We start from the raw sequence: 18546 nt of genomic DNA, 5'->3' as shown, positions 1-18546 counted from the left end.
TAATCACTTGGTCACAGAGGCGGTCCGATCCGGTACTGTCCTTCCCCAGCCCTCCGACCGACCACCTAGCCTTCTGCCGCGTCCTTCAAGGGCTTCCTATTCATATGCCACCCATACGCACAGGGCTATCGAAAATGCAGGGCTATGGAAAAGTCATCAAGGATTGGGTACTATCTGTATAGCCTCCATCTTGATACACACTCAAAAAATAAATGTTTTATTTGCCAAGGACCTTTAAAAAAATTTTACAAAAATAACTCTTGGGCTTTCCTGATTACAAAATGGTTTTGTGCTCTAAAAATATTACAAAATATAAAGTTATTCCAAACTTTTATTAATCCGGACATATAGTTGGCATTCACATAGGACATAAAAGATTTTCTTGAGTACGAAAATAATATCTTGGGACCTTGAAAATAAGTTTGCTAACATATAATTCTTAGATAAGTAAGAAACTATAATTATCTTACTCAGCTGGTTGCATTTTGAATGTTTTTATGGTCAATAAAATTATTCTACTATATTGAAAGTAAGTCAACAAAAAGATATTTTTTTGAGTTCATCCTCCCTGTTGTTCCTCTAGGAACAGTTGACATTGGAACGTCCTATCGACGCACATCGCAGGGAAACGTAAGCTGTCGTCCTTTGTCAGCAAATGTTTTTTCTTTTTTTTTGGGTGGAACATTGTGCTTGTACTCGGCTTGTTTGTGTGTATCCAAATGGGGCGTTGTCGTTGTCGATGGCATTAGCCGTCCAACTACGAGTATATAGGAACCAGCAACACATGTCGCTGGCAGTCGCCCATCATCACAAAACTCTGGCGGGGCCACCCAGCTGCAGATACTCAGCCGGCGTTTTCACTCCTCACTTCGCCTCTACTCCAAATCCACTTCATCCACTTCCCACTCCTTTCCACTCAATCCACGGCAGGCCGCAGCAGTTTTCCACTTGCAACAATTGCAACTGCCACAGCAACAACTACTCTGATGTACAGAGAAAAAATCATTACGATTGGTGGAAAAGTTTGAAATTTAAACTTTTTATTTTACAAAAATTTTATTTTTAGCAATAACAAAAGGGTAATATTACGTAAGAAAAATATATAATTTATGTTTGGTTTTTGAACAAAATCTTTATATTCCAACTCAAGTGTTTTGGTTTCATGTTTTATTGAAACCCAAAACCGATAAATATTTTGGATTAGCGACCACTTTTAAAGTACCCATTGCATTTGACTGAAAATATATATGATATATTTTTAAAATAACAATAAACTGATTAAAAAGGAAATATGAAACATTCTCAGGGAATGGAAAAACAAATTGATCGATTTTCCTTCAGTGCACGGCGGCAACTAACAACTACTCTTCACATGCCACCACTCGGCACATTCGTCTCATTTATGGCGTGCAAATTAGCATAGGGCCAAAAGGGCTTCGTGTGTGTCCTTTCGGGTCATGATGGCCACACACAAACCAGTGTCCCGTGTCCGGATCGCATCAGTTTCAGCTTCCGTCCGCTTCGCAAATCATGTGTGCGGCTCTGTAAGTGAGTGCTTGCCTGCTCATTAGTTAGATGGTCTCGCAGGCCCATTCCTCTGACATTGCCAGAATGTGTGAAAATTGGACAGTAATGCGGCCCTCCTTGTTGCCGTTGTTGTTGTTGTTGCTGGTTGGAAAGAAGACAACCCTTTGAAGTTGCGACGCTGAAGGTGTTGAAAGTAGCAACTACGATTTGTGGGCGGGGGTTGGCTCAGCTTGTGAAATTGGTTGGGTAATTGAGTTATAGCCGAAATTCGTAGTTGGACAGCAATAAAATTGTGCCTAAAATGTCACTGGAGATTTTTCATTGGTTTAACAGAGGGAGACTTTCATCAGTTTGGGTTTTAAAAATGAAACCTAAACTATTTCAAATGAGTCAAATATTCACAAAATGTTCACAGAAGAAACATTGCAATTATTTTAGTAGATAAAAAAATGTATCTTTGGATAAAAAACACCAATTAATTTAAATAGTCAGTTCAAATTGTATAACATTTGTTGCTAGCCAAGAATTTAGCAGCAAAGGTTTCTAAAGGTTCACGGACTATTCAATAAATCAACAAAAGTTCCAAGGCAAAAACTCGAATAAAAATACATTTAAACGTTTTTTATTTTATTTCGGTATGCTGCGTGTGTGTGTTTGCCCGATCATCACGATCAATTTCAAAGTTATCACCGCCCACTCGGCTAATTATGCCACAGTGGCTATATAAGGGGGGATATGTTTGAACGAATATTTGATGCCGATTTGCTCATCTTTGAAATCAAAGGCCGGAGTCGGACGTTCAGCGACCTTTGGGCTCGGACAACTGGAGGCGTTTGGTTTAACTTCCTTTCGATTTTGGCGGAAACATTCATCTCAACTGGTTCACCTTTCCACTTAGTCATTGAATCTTCAATGAGTCTCAATTTCATTGGGACTTTCACATTGCCCAGCTGACCCCTGCTGCTCCTTTCCCTCTTATATTCGCCTCTCTCTCTCTATAATCAATCGATTTTCAATGGATTTTTGTGTTGTTTTAGAAATAGAAATTTCGCTTAATGCTTTCCAATATGTTTGAGTGTGTTTGTTTGCCCCTGTGTATATGGCGATATTGCGAAATGCTCATGCACATGATTTACTTGACACTAATTTCCATAAATAAAACAAAAGTTTAATAACATCGCCCCTGCCGCTTGAATGGGTCGCTGACAATAACCCAATTTTCAATCAAGGCAGGCGCTGTCGTTCCATCGGCACAGTGGTCTCAATATTTGAATTGGTTTTCATTTTACAGACATGACTTTAAGATATATTTAATTATTAAAAGCTGTCTATGCCGCAGTGTGACCATGCTCTTGGTAATTAAGTAAAAAGATAGGAATCGTATTTTTTTAACATCATAACCATTTTTTTCTTGTTAAATTTTTTTCATTTGACTAAGCCTTAGTTATTTTTGAAAGCTGTTTCTCATAAATTACATCTGAATATAAATCCAAAAATAGAAAACATTTTAGTGAAAGAGATAACCATAAAGTATTAAAGATACCAAAAATAAAAAGGCTCTAACAATTTTGTAAATCCTGGGTAAACTTTGTAAAATCAATCAGATTTTTCATTTATTTATGAAGTCATATAAAATCCATTAAATAAAACCCATTTAAACACACTGTTTTGATGTTTATGGACGATTACTCATTTATGGCCACATTTCGAGCACGGTGCAACATTGTAATCACCTCAGATGACAAAATTGAAATCGAAGCAATCAAATCTGGAGGCTGCTCTCGGCCGATTGCGTGGGTCGTTGGTAGTGGCGTCGCTTTGGTGCGTTGACGAAAGTGTTAATTGATTCGATTGCCCTCGAACTGAAGAGAGGTGGCTTAGAGGGAAGCCCAGAAATCGGTTAGCTGCAGAGATCTAAGCCGGCGATTAGCGTGTTACGAGCTATTTGAGTTGCATCCGTTAGTAACGAGAAATGGAGTTGTAAAGCTGGCGCGAAGAGATATTGAGATACGGCATCCAAAAAAAAAAAAAAAAAAAAAATGCCGTGGGATAACTTCCGTACTCGTGCCGCGGGTGAAACTTTTCAGAGAGCGAGAGAAAGCGACTGCAGGGAAAGAGACGGGGCGAGAGCGACTTTTCGTAATCACTTTGCAGCAATTGGCGTTTTGGTTCGGTTTCGGTTTTGTCGGTTTGAACACAACGAGAAATTTACATTTCACATTTTCACAATCTTTTTTTTCTCTCTTTTCTCCCCCACCCCCACCGCCCTCCGCTCTGCTGCTCATGTAACAAATGAGTGATTGGAGCAGCTTTCCGCATTTCACACACTCACAGAGCACCGGCGATCATAGAAATCTGCGCTTTGTCGTCATCATTGACATCGTCGTCGTCTTGGCCTGGCTTTTTCGGATTTGCTGCCTTTTTCTCCGCCTTTGTTGCTTTCTTTTTGTCGACGACTCTGGGAGTTAATTGTTTGGGTAAAATCTGTTGAGGGGCCAATTTTGTAAGTGAGATTAATAGGAACGTGGGCAGTTTATGGCTATTAGGGGCTTACCATATTCTTTTGTAATCTTAACTGGCTTGTTATATTAGGAGAAAATTTAATGTATTATATGATCTTTTACAGAAAGATATTTCAATGCAGTTCTGAAAACAACCCAGGCAAGTGACTTTAATCCAAATCCAAATGTATATAAATTCATGAGTATATAACCTTTAACTTATCAATGTTACCTATTTCGCCCATCTAAACTTTTACTCTAAAAACAATTATTCACTGATTTCACTTCATTTATAACTACTACTATACTATTATAAGTGTTGTAAAGAAAACAAGTGATTAGAGGACTTACACCCAACTAACACCATTATTTGTATTGCATTAATCATTGCACCACTTATTCCCAATTTACTTTGGATAAATCCAACACTAATTGAGGTTGTTTTATGTCCCGAAGTAAAACCGTTCGGAAATTGGGCAAAATCTGTGAGATTTGATCGCTCTCTGTTGATTGCTGCGATGTTTTGTAACAGAGATCAGCTTTTTTCCGGACCATTCCCTGTCACGCGCCTATCGAAATCTAGTTCAGTGATAAATCATAAAATGATTTACAATTCGGGTATGCTCCGATTCGATTTGTATTTGCGTTTGTTTCTCTTTTTTTTCGTAACCCAAAACCAAACCCATTTCGGCCCGGCTTTTATTGGCGGCTAATGGGGAGGGGAAAGAAAAGTGTTGCCAGGCGGCGGTGAGTTTCACTTGGCCTTGGGTCGAATTTGTATTGCTTTGTGGTTTTGATTATACAATAATTCCGAGATGGCAAGAAGAAGTAGTTTAGGTAGTAAGACAAATGCTGATTGAATTTCCTGTGGTCCAAATGGGATTCTCGGGGAAAATAAAGCCAAGACAAATTGCAAATGTCACAGTGTCGTAAAATGTGCAAAAAGTTTTGAACACACAATTTGTCCAGACTCGGGATCATCGCACAATAGTATCCGTCAATAAGGAGAGAAAAAAAATAAGAAAAAGCCAGGGGAAAAAATAAACAAAGTCGAAGGTAATCCAAACTGGAGACAAAGCGATCATTCAAAGCGAGACGAGAAAGAACACCCAGGATGGGATTTTGTCAGATCTTATCTCGAACCTCAAACGAAAATGTCAAAACATCCCATTCCGTCGTCGTTGTTCCTCCATTTGGGTAATTGTGTGGAAGGTAAATTATGAATCTGTCGTTTTTCGCTCTCTTGGCCTGGCTAAAAATGGCATCTCGACCCGACTTATCCAGCCAATATAATGCTGCATATATCCCGCTGCTAACCGCAAGAATGGCAAAACGGGCAGAAGTCGTACAAGTGGCAGGAGGAATGGATCTGGATGTGCATCGCATCCCACGGCGTTTGTTTACGCTCATTAAACGTGAAAAGGTGCCACCCGAATAGGCAAACTGACTGGGACCTCCGGCCGCGAAACCTTAGCACCTGCAGTAGACGACCGAAGAAGGCTCTTCGTGTGTGGTCTCTTCGCGGACCACCCCTTTTTCTGCCACCATTCTCCATTCTTGGCCGCAAACAATTCTCTAACAATTACGCCTCAATGGCATATAATTCAATCTTCTGCTGCCTCTGCTCTTTTGTCTGATGGATGTGTGATGGATAGCTCCCAAAGAGGAGAGCAGCGGAATGCAAACCGAACACCGAACTCAGAACACGGAACACACACGCGTTCACATTGTCTTAATACATAATATTGGCCAGGTGTGGATGGTGTAAGTGTATCTGTATCTGAATCTGGCCATCTGAATCCGTATCCGTGTATCTGCGGCTAGGCTAATTTGAAGTGCGTGCATCGTGGGCTTCGTGTGTGGCCTGAGGACCTGCGATCAGAGACCCGGGGACCACAGTGAATACTCATTCAGTGGGAAATCAATTAAGTGAGCAAGGCGGGCTAAAAGGATTTCCTTAATGTTGGAAGAAAAAATGGCTCATTGCTCATGATTAAAACACTGTAAGGCTACTCACATAAATCCTTATAATTAAAAATATAATTATTGAAAAGCAATTAATTGGTTTTATTTTAAAAAGCGCGACAAAAATATAAAATCTTTGCAATCAATCAATTAAACATAAATCATTAAAGATTTTATTGATATTTTAAATAACAAAAGAATAATAAGGAAAGCCTAATCAATGCAGAAGTTCTATTTTAACTCGACTTAATCCAAACCTATCCATCATTTACTGTACCCATTAGGCATCAAATTCAAATGCCGACTTGACAGAGCCTTAATAAACAAAAAAAAAATGCACCAAGAATTCCTGGCCTGGGTCTCATAAAAATTTCGTCTTTTTTCACTCATTTTTTTTTTTTCGTTTTTAATAATTTAAATAAAAAATGCCACCAAAGTGGTTTCGGGTTTATAGCTGGGCAAACATGGCTTATAGTGAAGTGCGAGTATGTGTATACGTTAAGCGCAGACGCAGAGCCTAAACACACTCACATGCCGCTACAAAAGATACAGGGGAGACAAACAAAGTAAACATGTGAGGCGGCGGCCTCAGTTTTTGACTCTCGAGGAACGAGAACGACGACGACGACGACGGCTGACGATTCTTGCCACACACGATCATCAAGCGGCGTTGGTGGGCTCTGAAACTCTCGAAACCCGGGGCCTGGAACCACAGACGTCTCGCTCGGACGGTTCCACAGATCCCAGAGAACCCAGAACCCAGAACCCTGGTCAGATTCAGTGCTGTCCGCTATAGATTACGGGAAGCAGTCAAGACAAGCATTTAAATTAGCTAATTATGGTGAAGATTAATTTGAATTCATGGATTCTAATTAATTTTGTGTGGTTAAATAAATAGATGGGATTTATTAGGGGGTTACCGTATAAAATTAATGATTTATAGGAAATAAATCATTTAGATCTCAAAGTCAAAATTTATTCTTATCCAAAATTACATTAAAAGCTTCAGTTCCAAAAAAGTTTAAGTATTGGTTTTTAAAATTGTGATCTTTAAAAATTAATTTGCAATTAATTAAGTCTTATCAAAGTGCAAAATGTATTTCCTCTCTTTTCAACCCTTGAAACTCGAAACATTTGACTGGAAACGAGCCAAGTAAGCAACGCTGGCCAAAAGCCAAAAGCCAAAGAGCCAGGCCAACTCAGGCGGCCAAGAACAAACCTTAAAACCAAAGGCAAAACAAAGCCAACAAGTAGAATCGTTTTGTTTGTCGCAATGACCCCTCCCGTTTGCCTTTTTATGGGTTTTATGGCTGTTGCTATTCCGCTTTAATTGTTTTCCCTGGCCCTCAGTCATTCCCGTAATCCAAACAGATCAAGTCCAAGGCTTCCTTCGGTTTGGTTTCCCTTTTCCATTGTTTCCTCCATTAAATTCCCTCAGCCTGAAGAAGCTGACCTTTGACACTCGACTGCGGTTCGGTTGTTTGCCGGGGCGTCGATTAAGGCGGCGGGTAATTAATTTTCCTTTTTTTTTATTATCATTCTTATTATGGGGCTTTAGCTTGTAATTAGTCTGTAAAATTAGCCACAGGTTGTTGGGTTGTTTGCTTCTTGGGTGGTTTTTGTGTCTGAAGCGGTTGGTTAAATGATTTCGAGATGCTATCAATTTGGTTGTCGACTTCTTGGTAATAAGGTTTGTATTTTGTTTGTTTTCTTTGAAAAGAAGACTCTTAGAAGTCTGTTTATGGACACTTGAAAGTCTAGTGTTTATATTCAAGTTTCAAAATACAAAATGAAAACAATGTCCACCCCAAAAGAAATTCCCATTAATTTGAGAATGACAACACCTTATCAGCTCAAGGCTGTCTTCAAAATAATCATAAATTTCAGTTACTTACTGATTAGAAGTTTCATTGAAGTAATCAAAAGGCGATTTTGGCAAACTGATAAGAATTATAACAATGACAAATTATATTCTCAAGGTAAATGTGTTTAGGAAAGGAATAATTAAATGATGTTGGGGCTAACCAAATTTGTATAGTTGTGAAATTTTCTATTCCATTTTTTCGAAACTCCCTTTTTATCTCTGCCATAAGAAAACTTTCAAATCAGCTGTTGATCAAATAAGCCACCCAGTAAAAAAAAAAAGCAAACAGTGAAAAAGAAACGCCAAAAAGCAATCGCCATCGTCAAGGCCCAGTTAAGAGAGTTAACATTACAATGGACAACCAAAAAAAAAAAAAAAAAAATTAAATACAATTTTGGGCGTCTGCGTCTGGCGCCCTAAATGAAGACAAATTGTAAATAAACGTAAATTTTCGAAACGAAAGAGTGAAAACTGTGTGCGGACAAACATTTAGCAGCGGGTTATATAAAAAAAGGTAAGAAAAGGTTTGGAGACCGCCAGATAGATGGACATTAAAATAAAGTCTGGCAGATGAGGAGCAAAAAAAAAAAGAGGGTTACGCACAATATGCGAAGTTGGCTTCTGTTGTTGTTGCATGTGTAATTAAGCGAAATTAGGACAGTCCCCGAAAAGAAAAAGAGATGCAAGTTACAATTTTTGTGTGTGGAGCCAAGAAAAAGAAAGCCGCCGAGGAAAAAGAGTCGGACTTTTGGAGAGTCTTCGGTTTTTGGCAGTCTTCGGATTTCAGAGACTTCGGCTTCGATCAAACTAAGCCAAATTTTGTTTTTGTGGCTCATTCGTGTTTGCCGCTTATTACGTTTGTTGCTGCTTTTTTCTGCTGCTGTCGTGCCCCCTTTTTGGGGCCATATGGCGACGTCGACAGCGACTGCGGCTGCGACTGCGAAGCCGGCGACGAGGCTTGCACAAAAAACGCGTCGCGGTTGTTATGTAATAGGTAACGAACGAGGCGACGTTGGTCGGCGTCGCTACGTTTTGTCATTTTGCCGTTTTATTTCTTGGATACCCAATGCAGTGGGTAGTATAATTTACAGTCCAACTTAGCCATAAACAAAAAGAAATTGAATTAATGTTTTCCAGAAATCAATTAATTGGTTGTTTAACAATTTTATAAACCATTTTTGTGGACTAAGTTTTAAGTGTAACCTATTGTTATTTTAAGATTAAGCGTTAAACAAACTTTTATGAGCCAGATTTTATTCGAAGTTTATCATTTGGTAAATGGTAATCAGTTCATAAATGTCCATATTTGAAATTGAAAGATTATTGCTGGTAAGTATTTTTGAAAAAGTATTTCATAAAAATGTGATTGACTTACAAACTTTAAAGTTAGCTATTTCAAAATAGGTATTTTTCTATCAAATTTTGAAATCGGTCAGGAAGGGTATTCAACTCTTCGTGTTATTTTAGTACTACCCTTTACTTCTTGTTTATTATTGGTTGCTGCAGCTTTATCGTATATTTTGGTTTCAGTTTTTGCCAAAAAACTGAGTTAGCCAAAAAAGCGAATGCAACTGCAGCTGCAACTTCCAGCGGCAGCTTCAACTAACTGTGGGCGAACTCTCGCGCATTGAAAGATAAAATTGTCCATTTTTTTTTTGTCTTCATTTGTATTTTTGGCTTCTCTTTTTTTGGCTGTGCTTATTTTATAATTTGCTGCGCTTTTTACAGCTCAAGTCATGAAAAAGAGGTGAAACTAATTTTTGTTTTTGGTGTGGAAATCCCTCGCAGCGTTTATGTAATGCGGGTATCTTTTCTTTCTATTTGTTTTTTTATTTGGTGGGCGCTGCCGTGAAATGTCACTCCTAGAATGAGGAAGAGAAGAGTGCAACATGTGTGTGCAACTGAAATAGGGAGATGCGGGGTTTTGCCTCTTCGAGTTCCACAATTAATTCAATTGCACAACAATCGCACAAACTAAAAACCCAATTGAAATTAGAAAGGCTGCAGAGCCGAGCGAATTTAATGTTTGCGGTATTTGAGAAGAAAATAAAAACAAAAAGACCTACAACAAAGGTTGAGCATCGTTTGCTGTGAAAGGTGAAAGGTGTAGATAATCGGGCAGCAGAGAAAAGAGAGTTTCTCGAAGTCGTCGTGTGTGATAGCGGGTGAGATTTGGGTATAAACAACACACAAATCGCGGGTGGCTTCGATATGTTTCGTTTCCCTCTGTCTTTTTGGTTTTAAATATATAAATTTTAGGGTCTTTCTCTTTGTTTTGTTTTGGTTGTTTTTTTTTTTTTTTTGGTTTTGGTTTTTTGGTCGGGTGTTACGAATTCGAGTGAAATCGCAGCCTGAAGATGCGGGGGAAAAGTGCATGAATTTGTTTTGTAGGCCACGAATAGTTCCGGCATTTCGGCGCCCTGCCCTCAAGGGAAGTGGGGTCAAAACTTTCTGGGCATCGAGAAATTGATTGGCACGGCGAATGGAAATTCAATTTGTAATGCGCCAGTGAGAGCGGGACAGCGGGTGGCGTTAATGGCTAACGGTTAAGCTAAAGATTAGCTGCAGATGGATCTCTGTTGACCAATTGTTATACACAAGCGGTGAAAACTGTTAAAAGGGTGTAAATGAAACGGCATTTGCATAAATTGCATAATTATAGTGAACCACTAAACGTCTTTTTACACCTTGTTTGCGGAAGTGTTATACAAAATACAAGAGTAAGACAAGAAAGTTGTAATTTTTTCATGAATGGGTAGACAGATGTGTGAAAATATTTGGGTTTCGGAACTTTGATCACTTTTCAATAGTAAACTTTCTAGAATAAATTGTTTTTTTAAAACTATTATAAATTGTTGTGTACTTTTATATCGTCAAATGACACACAAATTAACTGTGTTTATATTTACAGTTTAGTTATAGAAATTACTTAGTTATTTGTAAGTAATTTAAGTTATAAAATGTCTATTGTTCTTCAATGTAATGATTAAAATTGATACAAAAAGCTTAAACATATTGTAACTGACCCTTAACGTGAGCATTTCAGCTGTTTTGCAATGGCAACTAAATATTTGTGAAAATATTTTTACACAGCTGTCCCAAGACCGCAAAAACAGCGTGTTATACAACTGTTATACGTACGACAAACGCCTGCTGGCTGACCTATCAAATGACTTCAATCGAAAGTAACCCAACAGGCTATCAATAACAATTCGAAAGGTGAAAAATTTATTAAAATAATTTGTTTTTGCGCTAACCAATATGCATCTCAAAATCACATTTACTTTAACAAGAAATCAAATGGTGAACAATAGTTCAGAGACACGAATGTTCGTGTCGAAATGTCATGGACCCTTAAACCCGTCTCTCCCACACTTTACACCCACTTTTGGTTAGGCCACGCCCCCTAATAACCCAATCCCCTCCCAGCGAAGGAAAATGTAGTGTATAAAAAATGAACTGCCCGCATTGTTACAAGACCCTCGGGAACTTTTTGTTGTTCATCTCTCCAATTTTGTATTTTTTGCTTTCTGGCCAGCACATAAATTTCCCTGGCTGAACTTTCAAAACCCAAATGAAATTGTTCAAATGAACAGCGACGATTTGCATTCAACTTTTCTTTGGACTGGCCATTGTTTTTTGCATAATTTCCCTGGGAGGAAAAGCAAACTTTGCCCGAAGAAAAAAAATCAGTTCACCTTCCACGGCCAGCGATCTCCGATCGTTTTAAGAAAGAAAGTCATTAAGTGAATGGAAGACCCCGATTTAGAGAAGAAGCTGCCGCAGAGCAGTCACAAATTAGCGTTCAAATTAAGTGATTATTATTATTAGCCGGAGATACATTTTTGAAAATGTATCTCAATTTATTGTGTGTGCTTTCTGTTAGCGGCTTATTTAAATGAAAGTTTAAGGGGAGTAGTGTAAATCGGCGCCCACATCGATCTTCGTATGATACTTTCTAAATGTGCGACCGCGTTGCACAATTTTTCTTCTCCTTTTCAGCTCTCGATTTTTCGGCGGGGTAATTGCAACTGCAACTAATGTGAAATTCAATTTGCTGCCCCAGAAACAACAACAGATGCACTGCGAAAATAAACAAATCACCATTTCAATACTCCTTTTTTTATAACCATTTGATTATTTAAGATATTCATTTCTAGTGGATATTTCCCCAACTTTGTAACTTTATAAGTGAGAAAAATTACATTAGTGAGCCTTTAATGTCGAGAGATATAGCAATTGGTTTTCAAAATGTTGCAATACTATATATGTTTAAAATATAAAAATATAAAATATAACATGACCCATTTAAACTCCATATAGGTCCACCAATTAGGTTGCCAAAAGCTTGGCAATTCGTAACCAATTTTGGTGATATTTCTTGCGGTGTTCAGAAAAAACTTTCCAAGTTGCAAAATTTTCAAAGCGGACGACAAACAAAATTTGTTTAACTTTCCACAGTCGCAGCAGCAGCGGCAAAGTTGGGTTATGTCATAACAGAGGTGAGGTAAGTCAGCGAAGGGGGCGGAAGGGGCGGGAGAGGTGCGATTTCCCTCAAGTGAAACTGTAAGCTGCGGTTATATATTTTTTTTCATCAGTTTTTTTTTTTTTTTTTTTTTGGAAAGCCGCAAAAAAGGTAAAGTAAAAAAAATGAAGTCGCACAGACGCCAAAGTTGAAGAAAAAGAGCGCCGGACTATCCGTAGGCCTCTCTTTTAATGCGTGGGGGACAACCAAAAACAACAATAACAACAAATATACAGAGGCCAAAAGCAACAACAATAGCAAAAAAAAACAATAAAACGAAAACGAAAGTGTGCGCATCCGCAATTAAAATTGTAAACGCGAGAGTTTACAAAAGTGGTAGAAGCAAGGAGGAAACGAAAAATAAAACAAAAATGGTTGGGTTTTCAGAAAAATGCCACCAAAATGCGGTCGCTCGTCTGTCAAATTAGAGGCAAAAGTTTTCGAGTGAAAATTTTGACCCAATTTTTGTGGCTTTCGGCCGAAATGCGATTACCTAATGCCGCAGGAGAAGCGACTCAGTCGCGCCCTTGTATATTTCTATGTCTTTTGAGCAAACCCCAAGGCTTAAGCCTTTTTATCACAAAAAAATCTACGAAATTGGCTTCAGGTAATTTTGAATATTGATTAAAAAATATAAATATTTAGGCCCAATAATTTGCGACTTTGAAAAAACAAATAAATTCATATTTTTATGATTGAGATTTAGAGGCCAGTATTCTTACACATCAAAAAATATGGTTTTTATTCCCATAAAGAAGGAGATTTCTACTTCTATATTATCTTACATCGTCTGGTTAAGATAAGCAAATTACGTCTTTGACCATCAGTTTTTAAACCTTCCCTCATTACATATCTGAATAACTCTAGATATTTAGGGCACGCATGGATCGAAGCAACTGGTTTGCTTATCGGCTCGTTTTTTCGGACATTTTTTTAGAGTCGTTATAAATGAATAATTGCGCTTGGGCCTCCAAAATGGGTCACCCGAGACGAGATCGGATCGATTCGAATCGATCGAGTTTCCTTTTGTCTCGCAATGCGTCGTAATCGATTTAAATAAATTATAATTACTCACGCGGCATGGAGAACGTGTGTTTTTTTCTTAAACGTATCCTTGACTTAAAAAGGCCGACTTGTATTTTAAAGTTTAAAGAAAAGGCATTTTAGGGCGCCCAATTACATACCTGTAACGATAAAAAAGAGATAAAATCCTATTAATACACAGATTATTAAAATTTATATTTGGTTTGATAAATACTAAATCTAAGCCATTTGTAGGCTATTTAAGGGATTTCAAGGTATTTCATTTATAACTTCTATAATTACCTGCCTTCTTGTCAGATTTGATGGCCCTAAAATTCACTTCATTCAGGACTCAAAGATTTATGATCTATGCATTCAAGAACAACTTTAAGAATCCAATAAAAATTAGCCGAGATAATAAATGTCTTAAAACCCTAAATGATTCATAACCCAAATCGTATTCTCAGAATCTCAACTCAAAAACATAAAAAGGCTTTAGACGAAGAATCTCTGAAAATCCTCAACAAAGTAAAGTATCCATCAATAATCGCTCGTCGAACCGAATCAAAATGAAACGAAAGAAACGTTTTGGTGGGGCAATATATCGTAAAAAAAAATATGAAATCATTTTGTGACGATGATGATGACGACGACATGCCAAAGTGAAATTAGCCCAAAGTTGAAATCCATTTAGAAATCTACATGAACTCAAATGTGTGTAAAAAGGTAAGGCAAAAGGTACAAAATTAACAAAAAAAAAAAAAAGAGATACATTCGAGTTGTGATATTAATCCCGCCATAAATCAATGGCAACAGTCCAACCAGACATCACACAACACACGTCAAAGTTGACAGGGTCCCCTCGCTATAGAGAAAGATATATAGATATCGCGATATAGGGGAAGGGGGAAAGGGAAGCGGGGATGTTTGTCATTTCGGCCTAGGCGTTGGCCCATAGCTGTCCATTTGTCGTCTATCTTCGTCTCGGGCCTTTGGCTTTTGTCATGTGCGACTTTTAGGGCATCATGCCCGGTTATGGCTTCCATCTGATCGCCATCGCCCGATGGAGACCCTCTCGCACACACCAGCATTTTCCACGACTTTGGTTAGCCCAAAAACCATCGAAAGTTGAGTTTACTTTGGCCATATTGAGGGTCTCATCTTGACTTAAGCTTCTTCGTGTTACTGGCCTATGGCTTGTTAGACCCGCAGCTTGTTATGCCCTATTCAAAATAACACTGTAAGAGGAAGTTCCCAAATTGGAAGGCTAATTTCTAGAAATTTATTTCATTAATTAACAAATTATTATTAAATATTTTGTAACTAGATGGAGATTGGAGTTTACACTCTTTATTTAACTTTAAAAAAAAGTATACAACCCAAACACTCAAGGGATTACCATTTTAAACATTTTATTGAAATTTTAACCTTTTTTTCCATAGTAAAGTTTAATCTATAAGTAGCATACAAAATATTATTTAACTAATTTTCGTATGAGTTCTTTCGCTGAGCCTTCCACAATCATCGAAAGAGTATTTACAGGACGTTAATCTCTCTTGGTTTGTTTTCCAACTTCAAACATCCAAACAATTCGAGCTGAAACAATAAATAGTCACGCATAATCTCCAAATGGAGGACGGACTGGGCCCAGTTGAAGGCGAAAAGCCCATGTGCCGCTGTCGCTGCCGCTTCTGCTTGGCAAACTGGCAAACTGACAGAGTGAGAAACTGGCAAACTGACAATGTGAGAAACGGGCAAACTGACGGCAGTTTCACGGCCAGAGACCGGACCCAGACCCCGTTCATAGGCATAGTTTGGATCGCACAGTGAAAAGCGGCGGCGATGTTGTAGTTGGCTATTTGAGTTATTCACACAAATTTCACGCCAATGGACAACAACACACTCAGTGCCGCCGATCCGTTGAATGGCCTTTGGAAATGATTTCTGCTTGGCAACAATTGCAAAAGCCATGGCTAAAAACAATTTCAACCGCAGCGAAACATTAGAGCAGCGATTGCGGAGAGAAAATCAGTTTGGAAACAACTGTGACGAAAAACTTGGGAAAACTGTATGGACAGGCGAAATTGGTCACAGATTTGGTGAATGGACTCTAATTGGCATTAAAAATAAATCAATTGAGATCGCACAAATGAACTCAATTAATAATTATGCAAAATTATTTAATTTGGAGAAATATTGATTCAGAAATTCATACTCTTCCGTTTTATATCATTAATTAACTTTATATATTTTTTTGTTTTTATTAGTTTGTTTTTATAAAACGTTGTAATAAAGGTTTTAATTTACAAATTTAAACATGTAGTACTTATGATTATAATATTGGAGCTAAAAACTTCAATTCTCAATTTTTCGGTATTTGCTTTTAAACTATATTTCTACACCATCTCGAGATCTTTCTTCACGCCTTCTTCATCATCCCGATCATTAACAATTTCGAGTGACAGGAGAGGGGTAAACTATTATTAACTCGGAGTTCGACTCTGTTGACTTTCACGCGCGACTTTAAACGCTGGCAAAACGCATCGCTGCACAAATTTGCATTCGCTTCAAACACACTCAAACATATGCGAATAATACGAAGGCAACCAAAATGGAAAGCAGTGGCGAAAACGACAACAACAACAACAACAGCAACAGCAACAATAACTGACAACTGTCATAAACATAACTCGGGCTCAATTTGGCTTTGTTGTTGTTGTTGTTGTTGTTGGCCAGCGCCTTGGTTTGGTGATATCGCCTGAGCATATCACCGCATAGCGATTTCCCAACCCCCCAAATTACACAGAAAAAAATCACGTACATTGTAATATAAAACTGTCTATAAAATAGAGTACTATATCAAAAAAAAAAAATTCCAACTTCATTTCTTACAAGTCTTGAAAAACATTCAAAAATATGTCTGAAACACTGTTGTAAAAAATAAAAACAGTTTTTATCTTGATATTCTTGTATAGATATATGTAAGTGATATTAAATCTTTAATATCTCTTCAAATATTTTTTTTTTAATTAAAAAATATCTACACTTTTTTCGGTGTACTGCACCATTCACTTGGCTTTTGTCTCCTTTTCTTTCTCTTTCTCCTATCAGCAACTTTGCATTTTGTTGCTTTTGTTCCGCTGCACAAGGAAAAAAAACGTATAGCGCCTTCTCTATCTGCAACTTTGTCTTTAATGATTTCTCCTTCGAACAAATTTCTTGTTACCTTACTACACCTTTCCTCTCTTTTTTACCGCCTCTTGCCGTCTCCCTCTCACTTTTTGCCGGCTTTCAATTTTTTATGTAATAGTTTATGAGCTGAAACAATACGCCGCTGGCTGCCTATCAGCCCTGACGCTTTCTTTGTACCCAAAAACTTCCCCCAAAGAAATGGAAAAGAAAAAAAAAGTATCTCATAGATACCAAGCATCCACACACAAATGTGTATGTGTGTGCGCCCCGTTGTAGTTGTTGTCATTTTCCAAAGGGGATTTGCAAAGTAATGGCAAGAGCTTTTCCGACATTAAATTGAATGTGTGCAGGGTTCTCGCAAAACGAGGTGTACAATGGGAAATTGGTTTTGAGGCTTTAAATAAAATCGGATTTGTGAAATTGATTAATATTAAATCTTAATATTTATTTAAGTAATTTCGTATTTATGACATTTCTGCAAATCTTACAGTATTGTTTTTTTGATGTTGAATTTCGTAGTTTATTAGCACATAAAATTTAAATGTATCAATATCTAAAAAAACCTTTTTGATGAACTATTTAAAATAGAAATTAAGTTTCTTATAATATTAATATGTATGACCTGTTTTACTTTGCAATCCCATTTTTAGCAACAACCTTCCTCTATTTTGACCATGGCCAGAAACTAAAATCGTTTTCCTGCAGCAACAAAGTTTTGTTATTGTGTCAGCTTAACGTTCGCTCCCAGGCAATTCCAGAGAACTGCTAAAGACCTTTGGGCCAGAACCAATATTGATTTGATTTTCCTCCCAGCTTCCCATGGCGAAAATTCCCGAAAAAAGTCCAGTTTCCGTATCCATTCGACGCGTTTATGGGAAGAGGTTACTTTTAGTTTCGCCGCATTTTCCTCCGTTTTCCTTCTGTGCAATTGTGTGTGTCTGAGTTAGGTGAAATTTTTGTGGAGCATCTATTTGGCTTATGGGAAAGTTGGATTTGAATTGGCCAAAAGTGGCCGAGGGGCAGAGAGTGTGATCGTAATTGTCGAGCAACAGAGAAGAAGAGAAGGAAAACAGGTCGTTAAATGGGAGAAAGAACAAGGAACATGCAAACTAAGGCATTTAACCATCGTTACAGTTTCCTTTCTTAGCTATTTAAAGCAATTGAAAATTTCAAACAGTAGACCAAAAAATGTGTTACTTTACGTTTTTAACTTTTTAACGGCTAATTCCATGCAAAATGTTTAAAACAGATTTATAATTGTGAATGCCATATCATAAGCATTCTATTATTTTTTGATATCAAGAATTTAATTTTTAAATTAACAAACTCGAAAAACATTCAATACAATTTTAATATTCTCGTTTTCGTAAAAAATTGAGCAAGGAAAAAATAACAAACAAAATTCATTGTAAACATTACCGAACTCACCCCATCATTACAATTCAATTATAGATCCAATCTAGGCCCACATACCAAAAAATCAATCAATCATTTATTAAGCTGCTCAATCATTTTTACCTGGCCCATTGGCCAAGTCAGTTGAATTAGGTGCCGTATCCCCTTTGGCTAAATCGAAGAGCTGGCCCTAATCTCGGATTTAGCCGTTTAAAATCGCTTGCAACACTCAACACACAAAACAGATTAGTTCAGGTTTTCGGTTGAGTAGGCACCAAAAAGCCCAAACTTTCAAATAAGTAGGCGGCTGTGGGCGTGGTCAATGGGCTTAGTTCAGCCAGTTGAACTACTGTAAAAACGATGGCGCCAAGTCAAAGTCGTAAACTTGAACATGACTGCCAAAAAGGTTTTAATACTCTTCGTTAAAGCATATAAACTTTTTGATGAGGTTTTAAACCTGTTGACAATTTAATAATTTAGGTAACGTATGATAACTTTATATTTATATTTATTTCCCTTTTTATTTTAGTTTACTTTTCTATTTAACAACTAGA

At 37.6% G+C, this 18546-nt stretch overlaps 1 long non-coding RNA gene across 2 annotated transcripts in view; it reads right to left on the bottom strand.

Annotated features, from left to right (window-relative positions):
- Nucleotides 1–9223: 9223 nt before the first annotated feature.
- The window catches only part of LOC108044099, a 42354-nt gene continuing 33031 nt past the window's right edge, over nucleotides 9224–18546 (bottom strand). For both annotated transcript variants that reach the window (XR_006417520.1, XR_006417521.1), the window contains exon 3: nucleotides 9224–13566. This is a non-coding gene — a long non-coding RNA (uncharacterized LOC108044099). The remainder of the gene's footprint in view (nucleotides 13567–18546) is intronic.

The sequence above is a fragment of the Drosophila rhopaloa genome, unplaced genomic scaffold (assembly GCF_018152115.1).
Source record: "Drosophila rhopaloa isolate 14029-0021.01 unplaced genomic scaffold, ASM1815211v1 contig_167, whole genome shotgun sequence".
NCBI lineage: Eukaryota > Metazoa > Arthropoda > Insecta > Diptera > Drosophilidae > Drosophila > Drosophila rhopaloa.
Note: the sequence above shows the minus strand (reverse complement) of the source record. Positions and strands in the feature narration are given on the sequence as shown.